Source organism: Oncorhynchus clarkii, chromosome 3 (assembly GCF_045791955.1).
Source record: "Oncorhynchus clarkii lewisi isolate Uvic-CL-2024 chromosome 3, UVic_Ocla_1.0, whole genome shotgun sequence".
NCBI classification, from domain to species: Eukaryota; Metazoa; Chordata; class Actinopteri; order Salmoniformes; family Salmonidae; genus Oncorhynchus; species Oncorhynchus clarkii.
In genome coordinates, this window is record NC_092149.1 from 79679033 (window position 1) to 79693625 (window position 14593).

General features: G+C 43.2%; 1 pseudogene; it reads right to left on the reverse strand.

Moving 5' to 3' along the window:
• Nucleotides 1–327: 327 nt before the first annotated feature.
• LOC139386124 (divergent protein kinase domain 2B-like) lies at nt 328–9494 on the reverse strand (annotated as a pseudogene).
• Nucleotides 9495–14593: the final 5099 nt, after the last annotated feature.

A 14593-nucleotide genomic window follows, 5' to 3' on the forward strand; every position in this document is an offset into this window, starting at 1 on the left:
AAAACTGCAAAAATATGTGGCAAAGAAATCAACTTTGTCCTGAATACAAAGCATTTTGTTGGGGGCAAATCCAACACATCACCACACTTCAATCACTAAACAAAAATATAAACGCAACATGTAAAGTGTTGATCCCATGTTTCATGAGCTGATATTAAAGATCCCAGAAATGTTCCATACGTACAAAAAGCTTGTTTCTCTCAAATAAACAATAAAAGGCTACTCTAAAATGTCACATATCTCAAGTTTTGAGAAAGTGTGCCAATGATATGCTGACTGCAGGAATGTCCGCCAGAGCTTTTGCCAGATAATTTATTGTTCATTTCTCTACCATAAGCTGCCTCCAAATGTCGTTTTAGAGAATTTGGCAGTACGTTCAACCAGCCTCACAACCGCAGACCACGTGTTACCACACCAGCCCAGAACTCCACGTTTCTTCACCTGTGGGATCGTCTGAAACCAGCCCCCCCCGGACAGCTGATGAAACTGTGGGTTTGCACAACCAAAGAATTTTTGCACAAACTCTCTGAAACAGTCTCGGGGAAGCTCGTCGTCCTCACCGGGGTCTTGACCTGACTGCAGTTTGGCGTCGTAACCAACTACAGAGACGTGTGCTCTTCATGGGCAGATGGCAAACAGACATATATGGCGTCGCGTGGGAGAGCGGTTTGCTGATGTCAATGTTTTGAACATAGTGCCCCATGGTGGAGTAATGGTATGGGCAGGCATAAGCTACGGACAACAAACACATACTTTTTTTGATGGCAATTTCAATGCACAGAGATACAGTGACGAGATCCTGAGGCCCATTGAAGTGCCATTCATCTGCCGCCATCACCTCATGTTTCAGCATGATAATGCACGGCCCCATGTCAAAAGGTCTGTACACAATTCCTCAAAGCTGAACATTTCCCAGTTTTTCCATTTGCTTGCATACTCATCAGACATGTCACCCATTGAGCCTGTTTGGGATGCTCTGGATCGACGTGTATGACAGCGTGTTCCAGTTCTCGCCAATATCCAGCAACTTCACACAGCCATTAAAGAGGAGTTGGACAACATTCCACAGGCCACAGTCAACAAATTGAAAATCTCTGGCAAGACTTAAAAATGACTTTCTACCAATGATCAACAACCAACTTGACAGAGCTTGAAGAATTTTAAAAGAATAATGTGCAAATATTGTACAATCCAGGTGTGCAACGCTATTAGAGACTAACCCAGAAAGGTAATTCTAACATGTATTGACTAAGGGGTGTGAATACTTATGTAAATGAGATATTTCTGTATCTCATTTTCCACACATTTGCAAACATTTATTAACATGTTTTCACTTTGTCATTGTGGAGGGCAGCCTGCCTGCAGAGGGCTCTAAATTACCACAATATTACATCTTCATCCTATAAGGTTGAAGGCAGTGCCATGTTACAGCTGCTTATTTTTAGACATATAGCCAGTAGTAGGGTGGATTGGCCATCTGGCAATATGCATCCAACACATTTGTAGTCACCAAGCTTGATGTAGTCATTGCGTGCTATGAATATGAGACCAAATACTTTACTTTTTTACTACTTTAATGCATATATGTGAATTTGTATACTTTTTGTCCCCTAAAAATGAGTTGGGCTATGTATAAGAAGTGTGTTCATTTCTAAACAGTTCACCTGATATGAATGAAAATAACCTCAAATTAAAGCTGCCAGTCTGCACTTTAACCTTAAAGTCATTGTACCATTTCAAATACAAAGTGCTGGAGTACAGAGCCAAAACAAACAAAAAATATCACTGTTCCAATACTTTTGGACCTCACTGTAGTTAGTGTGTTGAGTTTCCACTTCCTTAAGTGTTAAACCCAAAATTCCTGTTGTGATATTACTTAGTGCACATAAATATGTATGTAATTAATCTCTATTGAACAAAAATAAATCTGGAAAGGAGTCCTATTTTGACAGTAAAATAAGAGTAACTATAGTCTAATTGTCAACCCCAAATTCTTGACAATCACTGGATTAGGTTGCAGAAAATATCTTGAGTCATGCGTTCCTGCTTGGACGCGTTAGACGCTATTTCTTGAATAGCTCAGTATATTTATAAAGTTCTTAATGAAGCACTATGAACTACTTTGTAAGATGACGACTCATGATTTGGTCAGGGGCCAAGGGAAAATGTTAGTCTGGAGCCCTGTAATAATAATAATTAACACATAGGGTAGGTGTTGATTCACGGGAACACATATGACAGGCACTCATTTGCAACATAACGTATAAGGCTTAAGCAGGCAGACAGACGGAGAACAAGAAGAAGTACAGATTGACAGCAGAGAAGATGCTGAGACAGCACAACAGGGAGGCAAACCAAATGGCTAAAGGACAGGAACAGTTCTAGTGGTGAGTTGTATCTCCAGACAGAGGAACAGTTATAGTGGTGAGTTGTATCTGCTGTGTCTCCAGGGCGCTGGGAGGTATGCACCAGATCTCCAGTGCTCACCCACAGCCCGTTTCAACCTGTGCCTGCACTCTGGAGGGTCTGGGCTAAGGTGGTCACCCAGCTTGGAGGAGTGGTGCCAAGGCTGCGCTCCAGTGCTCCCCCACAGCCCGGTCCACCAGGTGCCGCCTCCACACACCCCAGGCCTCCTGTAGGTCTCCCCAGCCTGGTGGGTCCTGTGGCTGCTCCACGCACCAGGCTGTCTCTCCGTCTCCTCCCTCCAGGTTCTCCCGTCTGTCAGGAGCTGCCAGAGCCGCCCGTCTGTCAGGAGCTGCCAGAGCCGCACGTCTGTCAGGAGCTGCCCGTCTGTCAGGAGCTGCCAGAGCTGCCCGTCTGTCAGGAGCTGCCAGAGTCGCCCGGCATATTTCTGTTTGGACCCCAGGAAGAGTAGCCGATGCCTTGGCAGCATCTAATTGGGGATCCTAATAAAATACTAAATTCAAAAATACTGTCAGAAATCAGCTTCTCTCCCCTAGTCTGTGTGTGGGTCTATTTCCCCCGCAATTCCAACCCAATCTTCCATATGATGCCACTATACACAAAGACATCAGACATCATTACATATCCCCATTGAGCTTCTGTAGATCTGATAGAACAGTGGAACATAGTTTTTTTGTTTCATAAGGAAAATGAACTTTGCAGTTACTTCAGACAACTACTGTTTGACCTTAGGACTCTTATTAGAACTATTTATCTGACTGTTTTTAGATGTTCTGTTTGTACACTCACAGCTCGCAGGGTAGCATTTTCATCTCTTTGTAGACAATTACATCATCTCAGTAAATTGTCCCTCTAATACGGAGTTACAGTCACGCTTAAAGGAACACAATAGCCTCTGAATTACGAGCAAAAGAAACCTGGGTTGTGTTCAATAGGGAAATAAGCACTGAACAAAAATATAAACGCAACATGTAAAGTGTTAGTCCCATGTTTAATGAGCTAAAATAAATATTCCCAGAAATTATTATTTATATTTTTGTTCAGTGTAATTTCAGGTTGCACCTCCCTGTTTCAAAACGTTATTTCCCTTTCGGACCCAACCCAGGTCTATTTTGTGTGCTCGTAGTTCAGAGGCTATTGTGTTCCTTTAATGCACATTAAAAATGTTGTGCACAAATTTGTTTACAACCCTGTTAGTGAGCCTCCTTTGCCAAGATAATCCATCCACCTGACAGGTGTGTCATATCAAGAAGCTGATTAAACAGCAGTGCTGTGGACAATAAAAGGCCACTTTAATGAAGGATACAGGACACGCACACTTAGTTTGCTTACACACACTCACACCTTACCATCTACATGCTTTTATTTTGGTTTCTATGCAAAGTATATTATTTAATGGTTCTTTAAGCCTGCTACTAATTACTTGAAATGAGACATACACTCCCTGGCCAGTTTATTAGGTACACCACCTAATAAAGCGTGTGACCTAAGCGACTTTGAGCATGGTATGATCGTCGGTGCCAGGCGCGCCGATTCCAGTATCTCAGAAACGGCTGGCATCCTGGGCTTCTCACGCATGACGGTGTCTAGGTTTTATAGAGAATGGTGCGACAAACAAAAAACATTGAGTCAGTGGCAGTCCTGTGGGTGAAAACAGCTTGTTGGTGAGAGAATGGGAAGAATCTTGCAAGCGAACAGGCAGGCCTCAAGCAGACCAATAACGGCGCAGCACAACAGTGTTGTGCATTCCGAGACGCTATTCTGCACAACTCATCGGCCTGTGTCACGGATGGGCTACTGCAGCACACGACCACAGCGGGTTCCACTCCTATCAGCTAAGAACAAGAAGAAGCGACTCCAGCGGAAGCGACTCCAACGATCACCAACACTGGACAATTGAGGAGTGGAAAAACATTGCCTGGTCAGGATTTGGCGATAGCAGCATGAGTCCATGGCCCCATCCTGCCTGGTGTCAACGGTACAGGCTGGTGGCGGTGGTGTAATGATGTTTTTCCAGGCACACGTTAGGTCCCTTGATACCAATTGAGCAATGTTTCCATACCCCAAAGAAGTCTGGCTGTTCTGGAGGGAAAGGGGGGGACTGGCTCTACTAGATGGGTGTGCCTAATAAACTGGCCACTGAGTGTATAATCATGCCAAAACATGATTCAAAAATTGAATTCACTGACAGAGAGGTAATGAAACACAAATAGACATTTACAATAGCTGGCTAGGCTAGTCAAATTATCAGTAGCTTTCAATTAACTGGTTAAACTGGTTAAATTAACAGTAGCTTTCAGACTAGCTTTCAATAAATTGGTTAAATGGTCAACGAAAACAGATATTTAAATCCACTCAAACAGATATTTATCTTATTTCAGTCTTTGGGAGCTAGCTACACCACATGACCAAAAGTATGTGAACACCTGTTCGTCGAACATCTCATTCCAAAATCATGGGCATTACAATGGAGTTGGTCCCCTCTTTGCTGCCTCAACTCTTCTGGGAATGCTTTCCACTAATGTTGGAACATTGCTGCGGGAAATTGCTTCCATTCAGCCATAAGAACATTAGTGAGGTCGGGCACTGACTTTGGGCGGTTAGGTCTGGCTTGCAGTTGGCGTTCGAAACCATCTCAAAGGTTTTCGATGGAATTGAGGTCAGGGCTCTGTGCAGGCCAGTCAAGTTCTTCCACACCGATCCCGACAAAACATTTCTGTATGGACCTCGCTTTGTGCACAGGGGAATTGTCATGCTCAAACAGGAAAGGGCCTTCCCCAGACTGTTGCCACAAAGTTGGAAGCACAGAATCGTCTAGAATGTCATTGTATGCTGTAGCGTTAAGATTTCCCTTCACTGGAACTAAGGGGCCTAGCCCAGATAATGTAAAACACCCCCAGACCATTATTCCTCCTACACCAAACTTTACAGTTGGCACTATGTATTGGGGCAGGTAGCGTTCTCCTGGAATCTGCCAAACCCAGATTTGTCTGTTGGACTGCCAGATGGTGTAGCGTGATTCATCACTCCAGAGAATGCGTTTCCACTGCATAAGAGTCCAATGGCAGCGAGCTTTACACCACTCCAGCTGACGCTTGGCATTGCTCGGCCATGAAAACCTATTTTATGAAGCTCCCGACTAACAGTTCTTGTGCTTACTTGCTTCCAGAGGCAGTTTGGAACTCGGTTACGCTCTTCAGCACTCAGCGGTCCTGTTCTGTGAGCTTGTGTGGCCTACCTAGATGTTTCCACGTCACAATAACAGCACTTACAGTTGACCAGGGCAGCTGTAGCAGGGCAGAACATGTATGTAGTGACTTGTTGGAAAGGTGGCATCTTATGGCAGTGCCATGTTGAAAGTCACTGAGCTCTTCAGTAATGCCATTTTACTGCCAATGTTCGTCTATGAAGATTTCATGGCTGTGTGCTCGATTTTATACATACTTTTGTATATATAGTGAATGAGCCATATGTGTTTGCCTGTTTATGAGCATGTTGGAGAAAGTGTGTGTGTGTGTGTGTGTGTGTATGTGTGTGTGTGTTCCTCTTCATTAGACAGCAGCTCACGTTTCCACGAGGCTTTGCTTACATCATAGATAGAAGCAGGCCAATGGCTGCCTTCATTACGAAGGGAATGTACAGGAGTTCTGATTGGTTCTACATTTAGCAGTTCAGCAAATTTGCCCGAGCAGACATTGTTTAAATATTCTTTATGAGAAAATGGCCAAGAATTGAAGGTGTCAACTAATTTTATAGTCATCATAAGAATGTTTTAATGTCATAAACAACAATTCTGCTCCTCCCTCGAAGGGGATGGATCAACTTCACATTTTTTGGCTTCGGCCCAACACCTACATGTAATATAGCTTTGAGTACTTTGGGAAAGTGCAACCCCTTATCATCATCATCATCATCGGTCTCCCCATACTCCGGTAACATCAGCGCTGGTAGCCATTCATTCCACTCACCCTGCTCCAGGTCGATGACTGCTATGCTGCTGGCATCTGTGATGAACATTCTGGTTATCTAGCAAGCTGAACATGTCCTCCCCTATCCGGGTATAGTAGAGCAGGAAGCCCAGGCTGTTGTGGCGCAGGTCCTGGGTGATCTGGAGCAGCTGGTAGGCCTAATCATTCCTCTAGAGGAACTCCCTGGAGAAACTAGAAAAGGCCCCACAGAGGTCTGGAGCCCGCCCACACCATCAGCCTGCCACACGAGCCCTGGTGGCGGTGGAACGGCCAGCCCTCTGTGCCCGGGAACATCTGGGAATGGGGAGTGGAGGAGGTGAGAGAAGACAAGAGGAGAAGAACATTTTTAAAAAGAGAGATGGAAACATGATACAGAGAAGAGGAGAGGAGGAGGGTAAGATGGTGAACAAACATCAGAGGGCTTGCCACTGGGTTGTTCCAGGACTCTGTCTCCACAGTAGGAACCCCTTTAAACTACGTACAGGGGGGGATGAAGGCAGCAGCTGCATCAAAGGGGTTCCTTCTGTTCTGGACAGAGAGTCACCTGAGGTCTCTGCTGCTTTTATTGTGATCTCCATGGTCAGTGTATTTATTTCTTCAAATATTGAATTTGGCCTTTACTACTAAAGCCCATAGAAAATAAATGAATAACACATTAATGAAAGGACGAAAAGACAGTCAAAAAATAAATCACGAGGATTAAAGTTTTGAAGTGTTTGTCCTCTATCTAGGAGATTTAATATACATTTGAAGTCGAAAGTTTACTTACACCTAAGCCAAATACATTTAAACTCAGTTTTTCACAATTCCTGACATTTAATCCTAGTAAAAATTCCCTGTCTTATGTCATCTAGGATCACCACTTAATTTTAAGAATGTGAAATGTCAGAATAATAGTAGAGAGAATTATTTATTTCAGCTTTTATTTATTTCATCACATGAAAGTGGGTCAAAAGTTTACAAACACTCAATTAGTATTTGGTAGCATTGCCTTTAAATTGTTTAACTTGGGTCAAATGTTTTGGGTAGCCTTCCACAAGCTTCCCACAATATGTTGGGTGAATTTTGGCCCATTCCTCCTGACAGAGCTGGTGTAACTGAGTCAGGTTTGTAGGCCTCCTTGCTCGCACATGCTTTTTCATTTCAGTGCTTTGTGATGGCCACTCCAATACCTTGACTTTGTTGTCCTTAAACCATTTTGCCACAACTTTGGAAGTATGCTTGGGGTCATTGTCCATTTGGAAGACTCATTTGCAACCAAGCTTTAACTTCCTGACTGATGTCTTGAGATGTTGCTTCAATATATCCACATCATTTTCTGTCCTCATGATGCCATCTACTTTGTGAAGTGCACCAGTCGCTCCTGCAGCAAAGCACCCCCCCAACATGATGCTGCCACCCCCGTGCTTCATCGTTGGGATGGTGTTCTTCGGCTTGCAATCCTCCGCCTTTTTCCTCCAAACATAACGATGGTCATTATGGCCGAACAGTTCCATTTTTGTTTCATCAGACCAGAGGACATTTCTCCAAAAAGTACGATCTTTGTCCCAATGTGCGGTTGCAAACCGTAGTCTGGCTTTTTTATGGCGGTTTTGGAGCAGTGGCTTCTTCCTTGCTGAGCGGCCTTTCAGCTTATGTCGATATAGGACTCGTTTTACTATGGATATAGAAACCTTTGTACCCATTTCCTCCAGCATCTTCACAAGGTCTTTTGCTGTTGTTCTGGGATTGATTTGCACTTTTCGCACCAAAGTACGTTCATCTCTAGGAGATAGAATGCATCTCCTTCCTGAGCGGTGTGACGACTGCGTGGTCCCATGGTGTTTATACTTGCGTGCTATTGTTTGTACAGATAAACATGGTACCTTCAGGCGTTTGGAAATTGCTCCCAAGGATAAACCAGACTTGTGGAGGTCTACAATTGTTTTTCTGAGGTCTTGGCTGATTTCTTTTGATTTTCCATGATGTCAAGCAAAGAGGCACTGAGTTTGAAGGTAGGCCTTGAAATACATCCACAGGTACACCTCCAATTGACTCAAAATATGTCAATTAGCCTATCAGAAGCTTCTAAAGCCGTGACATAATTTTCTGGAATTTTCCAAGCTGTTTAAAGGCACAGTCAACTTAGTGTATGTAAACTTCTGACCCACTGGAATTGTGATACAGTGAATTATAAGTGAAATAATCTGTCTAAACAATTGTTGGAATAATGACTTGTGTCATGCACAAAGTAGATTTCCTAAACGACTTGCCAAAACTATAGTTTGTTAACAAGAAATGTATGGACTGGTTGAAAAGCGAGTTTTAATGACTCCAACCTAAGTGTACATAAACTTCCGACTTCAACGGTATATATATATATATATATATATATATATATATATATATATATATATATATATATATATAATTTATTTTAAACATACAACCCCTTATTTTGTTGGCACAAAAATACTTCAATTAATTTGTTGGAGAATCTTCATTTAACATTATTTTTTTGTCTTAGGCTTTATCTGTGTGAGGGAAATCCGGCTCTGAGTATCTATCTACGTACATCTCTGGCCCACCTGCAGTATGAGAGGCTGTTGATTGACAGCTAGCGTGTAGAGCAGTCGTAGTTTGACTGTCTCTGAGAAGTGCTTCATCTGAACTCTGGCCACATCCAACACTTCAGCATAGCGGCACACAATGTGGTCCAGCAGCCTTGCCTAGTTAAATCAAAGCCTCTGGGAGGGACAACGCAGGAGGGGAGGAACCAGATCCTATATAAGGGTACATTCCAGAATGTTGAAGTTTACACACCTGCACCTAGACACACCTGTACCCAGACACACCTGTACCCAGACACACCTGCACCCAGACACACCTGTACCCAGACACACCTGTACCCAGACACACCTGTACCCAGACACACCTGTACCCAGACACACCTGTACCCAGACACACCTGCACCCAGACACACCTGTACCCGTTAACATCTATTCACACTATCTCCCTATCGAGGAACGACAAGACCACCGGACACCAGCTCAACGAATCATCCGTAAGGTTCCCTGGGAAACTCTGCTTCTCAGCCAATGGGAGAGTGGAATCCGGGGACATGCACAAATTGAACCTGAGCAAAGGATATTAAGGAATGTTTCTGAAGATAGGAAGCTACTTAAGACTATTGAGACTATTGAGATGCACCCAAAATATCATCTGAAATGTGTTTGAGTGGAAAGTCAGAGTGGAGAATGTAACAGGAGCAAACCTTGAGTTGGACACTTAATAACCATAGCCTGGATAGTGGCTTTATATAAACATAAGGTAAATATCCTGAACAGTAAGCTTTACTACCCTGATATGTTCTACCTTCGTCATGGCGGCAGGTAGTCTAGTGGTTAGAGCGTTGGGCCAGTAACCTAAAAGTTGCTAGAACGAATCCCCGAGCTGACAAGGTAAAAATCTGTCGTTCTGCCCCTGAACAAGGCAGTTAACCTACTGCTCCTAGGCCGTCATTGTAAATAATAATTTGTTCTTAACTGACTTGCCTAGTTAAATATAAAATATCTCTATATGTAGCCATAGCAGATAATGTTAACATTTTTGGTGACTTTAATATTCACATGGAAAAGTCCACAAACCCACTCCAAAAGGCTTTCGGAGCCATCATCGACTCAGTGGGTTTTGTCCAACATGTCTCTGGACCTACTCACTGCCACAGTCATACTCTGGACCTAGTTTTGTCCCATGGAATAAATGTTGTGGATCTTAATGTTTTTCCTCATAATCCTGGACTATCGGACCACCATTTTATTATGTTTGCAATCACAACAAATAATATGCTCAGACCCCAACCAAGGAACATTTAAAGTCATGCTATAAATTCTCAGACAACCCAAAGATACCTTGATGCCCTTCCAGACTGCCTCTGCCTACCCAAGGACGTCAGAGGACAAAAATCAGTTAACCACCTAACTGAGGAACTCAATTTAACCTTGCGCAATACCCTAGATGCAGTAGCACCCCTAAAAAATAAAAACATTTGTCCTAAGAAACCAGCTCCCTGGTATACAGAAAATACCCGAGCTCTGAGGCAAGCTTCCTGAAAATTGGAACGGAAATGGCGCCACACCAAACTGGAAGTCTTCCGACTAGCTTGGAAAGACAGTACCGTGCAGTATCGAAGAGCCCTCACTGCTGCTCGATCCTCCTATTTTTCCAACTTAATTAAGGAAAATAAGAACAATCTGAAATTTATTTTTGATACTGTCGCAAAGCTAACTAAAAAGCAGCATTCCCCAAGAGAGGATGGCTTTCACTTCAGCAGTAATAAATTCATGAACTTCTTTGAGGAAAAGATCATGATCATTAGAAAGCAAATTACGGACTCCTTCTTTAAATCTGCGTATTCCTCCAAAGCTCAGTTGTCCTGAGTCTGCACAACTCTGTTACGACTTCTAGGAGTAGTGGGTGCGGAGTCACCGTATTTATTCAAACCCAAACAAGAAACAGGTGTAACCAATAAGACAAAACCAACAGAAAAGGAATAGGGGATCGGTGGCAGCTAGACCGGTGACGACGACCGCCGAGCGCCGCCCGAACAGGAAGAGGAGCAATCTTCAGTGGAAGTCGTGACAAAGTGTTTTAGTACTATATCTCTTAACACAATGATGAAAAAATCATGGCCTCTAAACCTTCAAGCTGCATACTGAACCCTATTCCAACTAAACTACTGAAAGAGCTGCTTCCTGTGCTTGGCCCTCCTATGTTGAACATAATAAACGGCTCTCTCTCCACCGGATGTGAACCAAACTCACTAAATGTGGCAGTAATAAAGCCTCTCTTGAAAAAGCCATACCTTGACCCTGAAAATACAGTATAAAAAACTATCGGCCTATATCGAATCTTCCATTCCTCTCAAAACTTTTAGAAAAAGCTGTTGCGCAGCAACTCACTGCCTTCCTGAAGACAAACAATGTATACGAAATGCTGCAGTCTGGTTTTAGACCCCATCATAGCAATGAGACTGCACTTGTGAAGGTGGTACATTACCTTTTAATGGCGTCAGACCAAGGCTCTGCATCTGTTCTTGTGTTCCTAGACCTTAGTGCTGCCTTTGATACCATCGATCACCACATTCTTTTGGAGAGATTAGAAACCCAAATTGGTCTACACGGACAAGTTCTGGCCTGGTTTAGATATTATCTGCTGGAAAGATATCAGTTTGTCTCTGTGAATGGTATGTCCTCTGACAAATCAACTGTACATTTCGGTGTTCCTCAAGGTTCCGTTTTAGGACCACTATTGTTTTCGCTATATATTTTAACTCTTGGGGATGTCATTCAAAAACATAATGTTAACTTTCACAGCTATGCGGATGACAGACAGCTGTACATTTCAATGAAACATGTTGAAGCCCCATTGCCCTCGCTAAAAGCCTGTGTTTCAGACATAACGAAGTGGATGGCTGCAAACTTTCTACTTTTAAACTCGAACAAAACAGAGATGCTTGTTCTCAGTCCCAAGAAAGAAAGAGATCTTCTGTTGAATCTGACAATTAATCTTGATGGTTGTACAGTCATCTCAAATAAAACTGTGAAGGACCTCGGCATTACTCTGGATCCAGATCTCTCTTTTGACGAACATATCAAGACTGTTTCAAGGACAGCTTTTTTCCATTTATGTAACATTGCAAAAATCAGAAACGTTCTGTCCAAAGCTGATGCAGAAAAATGAATCCATGCTTTTGTTACTTCTAGGTTAGACTACTGCAATGCTCTACTTTCCGGATACAGCTGATATAATCACATTTTTTGGTTCTAGTCAGGATTCTATTACTCCAGTGCTAGCCTCCCTACACTGGCTTCCTGTCAAGGCAGGGGCTGATTTCAAGGTTTTACTGCTAACCTACAAAGCATTACATGGGCTTGCTCCTACCTTTCTTTACGATTTGGTCCTGCCGTACATACCTACACGTACGCTACGGTCACAAGACACATGCCTCCTAGAATTTCTAAGCAAACAGCTGGAGGCAGGGCCTTCTACTATTGAGCTCCATTTTCATGGAATGGTCTGCCTACCCATGTGAGAGACGCAGACTCGGTCTCAACCTTTAAGTCTTTACTGTAGACTCATCTCTTCACTAGGTCATATGATTGAGTGTAGTCTGGCCCAGGAGTGTGAAGGTGAACGGAAAGGCTCTGGAGCAACGAACCGCCCTTGCTGTCTCTGCCTGGCCGGATCCTCTCTTTCCACTGGGATTCTCTGACTCTAACCCTATTACAGGGGCTGAGTCACTGGCTTACTGGTGCTCTTCCTTGCCATCCCTAGGAGGGGTGGGTTGAGTCCTGTCTGGGTTGGCGCCCCCCTTGGGTTCGTGCCGTGGCTGAGATCTTGTGGGCTGTACTCTGCCTTGTCTCAGGATGGTAAGTTGGTGGTTGAAGATATCCCTCTAGTGGTGTGGGGGCTGTGCTTTGGCAAAGTGGGTGGGATTATATCCTGCCTGTTTGGCCCTGTCCAGGGGTATCATCAGATGGGGACACAATGTCTCCTGACCCCTCCTGTCACAGCCTCCAGTATTTATGCTGCAGATGTTTGTGTCGGGGGGCTAGGGTCAGTCTGTTATTTCTGGTGTATTTCTCCTGTCTTATCCGGAGTCCTGTGTGAATTTAAGTGTGCTTTCTCTAATTATCTCTTTCTTTCTCTCTTTCGGAGGACTTGAGCCCTAAGACCATGCCTCGGGACTACCTGGCATGATGACTCCTTGCTGTCCCCAGTCCACCTGGCCGTGCTGCTGCGCCAGTTTCAACTGTTCTGCCTGCGGCTATGGAACACTGACCTGTTCACCGGACGTGCTACCTGTCCCAGACCTGCTGTTTTCAACTCTTTAGAGACAGCAGGAGTGGTAGAGATACTTTTAATGATCGACTATGAAAAGCCAACTGATATTTACTCCTGAGGTGCTGACTTATTGCACTCTTGACAACTACTGTGATTATTATTATTTGACCTTGCTGGTCATTTTTGAACATTTGATCTTGGCCATGTTCTATTATAATCTCCACCCGGCACAGCCAGAAGAGGACTGGCCACCTCTCATAGCCTGGTACCTCTCTAGGTTTCTTCCTAGGTTTTGGCCTTTCTAGGGAGTTTTTCGGAGCCACCGTGCTTCCACACCTGCATTGCTTGCTGTTTGTGGTTTTAGACTGGGTTTCTGTACAGCACTTTGTGATGTCTGCTGATGTAAAAAGTGTTTTATAAATACATTTGATTGATTGATTAATTGAACTAAGTGAATAAACAATCTTGTGTTGCCTTACTTAGCTAAAGGCCCAGTGCAGTCAAAAATGTGATTTCTCTGTGTTTTATATATATTTCCACACTATGAGGTTGGAATAATAATGTGAAATTGTGAAAATTATAATAATGCCCTTTTAGTGTAAAAACTGTTTGAAATGACCGCAGAAAATGTCAGCCTGTTTTGGTTGGATGGAGATTTGTCGGGGGTTTAATTAGTTAATAGACCAAAAATAAAGAGTTCCAAACCTCTCTGCCAATAACAGCTAGTTTTCAGTTTTCCCTCCCCACTCAGACCACTCCCAGCCAGTCCTAGCTAAATTCTTGTTTGAGAAATGTGTCTTTTTTTAACATTTTTTACAATTTTAATTGAAAACAGTAACAGTAAGGTACTTCATAATTTGATATTGAGATAAAAATGGCTGCGTTGGGCCTTTTATGTATGAACCTTCTGGTCTTATAATTGTAATGTGCAGAACTAATGCATAACCAGTAGGTGTCCCTCTAGCTAAACTTGAGAGAGGTCGTCCAGTGGCAAGTCTGACGTAGTGACACCAGTAATAATACAGTACCTTCAGAAAGTACTCACAACCCCTCAACCTTTTCCACATGTTGTTGTGTTCGAGCCAGAACTTAACATTCATTACATAGAGATCTCATGTGACTGGCTTACACACAATATCCCATAATATTCAAAGTGGAATTATGTTTTTAGAAATGTTCGCAAATTAATTACAATTGAAAAGCTGAAGTGTCTTAAGTCAATAAGTATTCAACCACTTTTGCTGTGGCAAGCCTAAATACATTCAGGGATAATAATGTGCCCATACACACCTGTACCCATAGACACCTGTACCCATAGACACCTGTACCCATAGACACCTGTACCCATACACACCTGTACCCATAGACACCTGTAC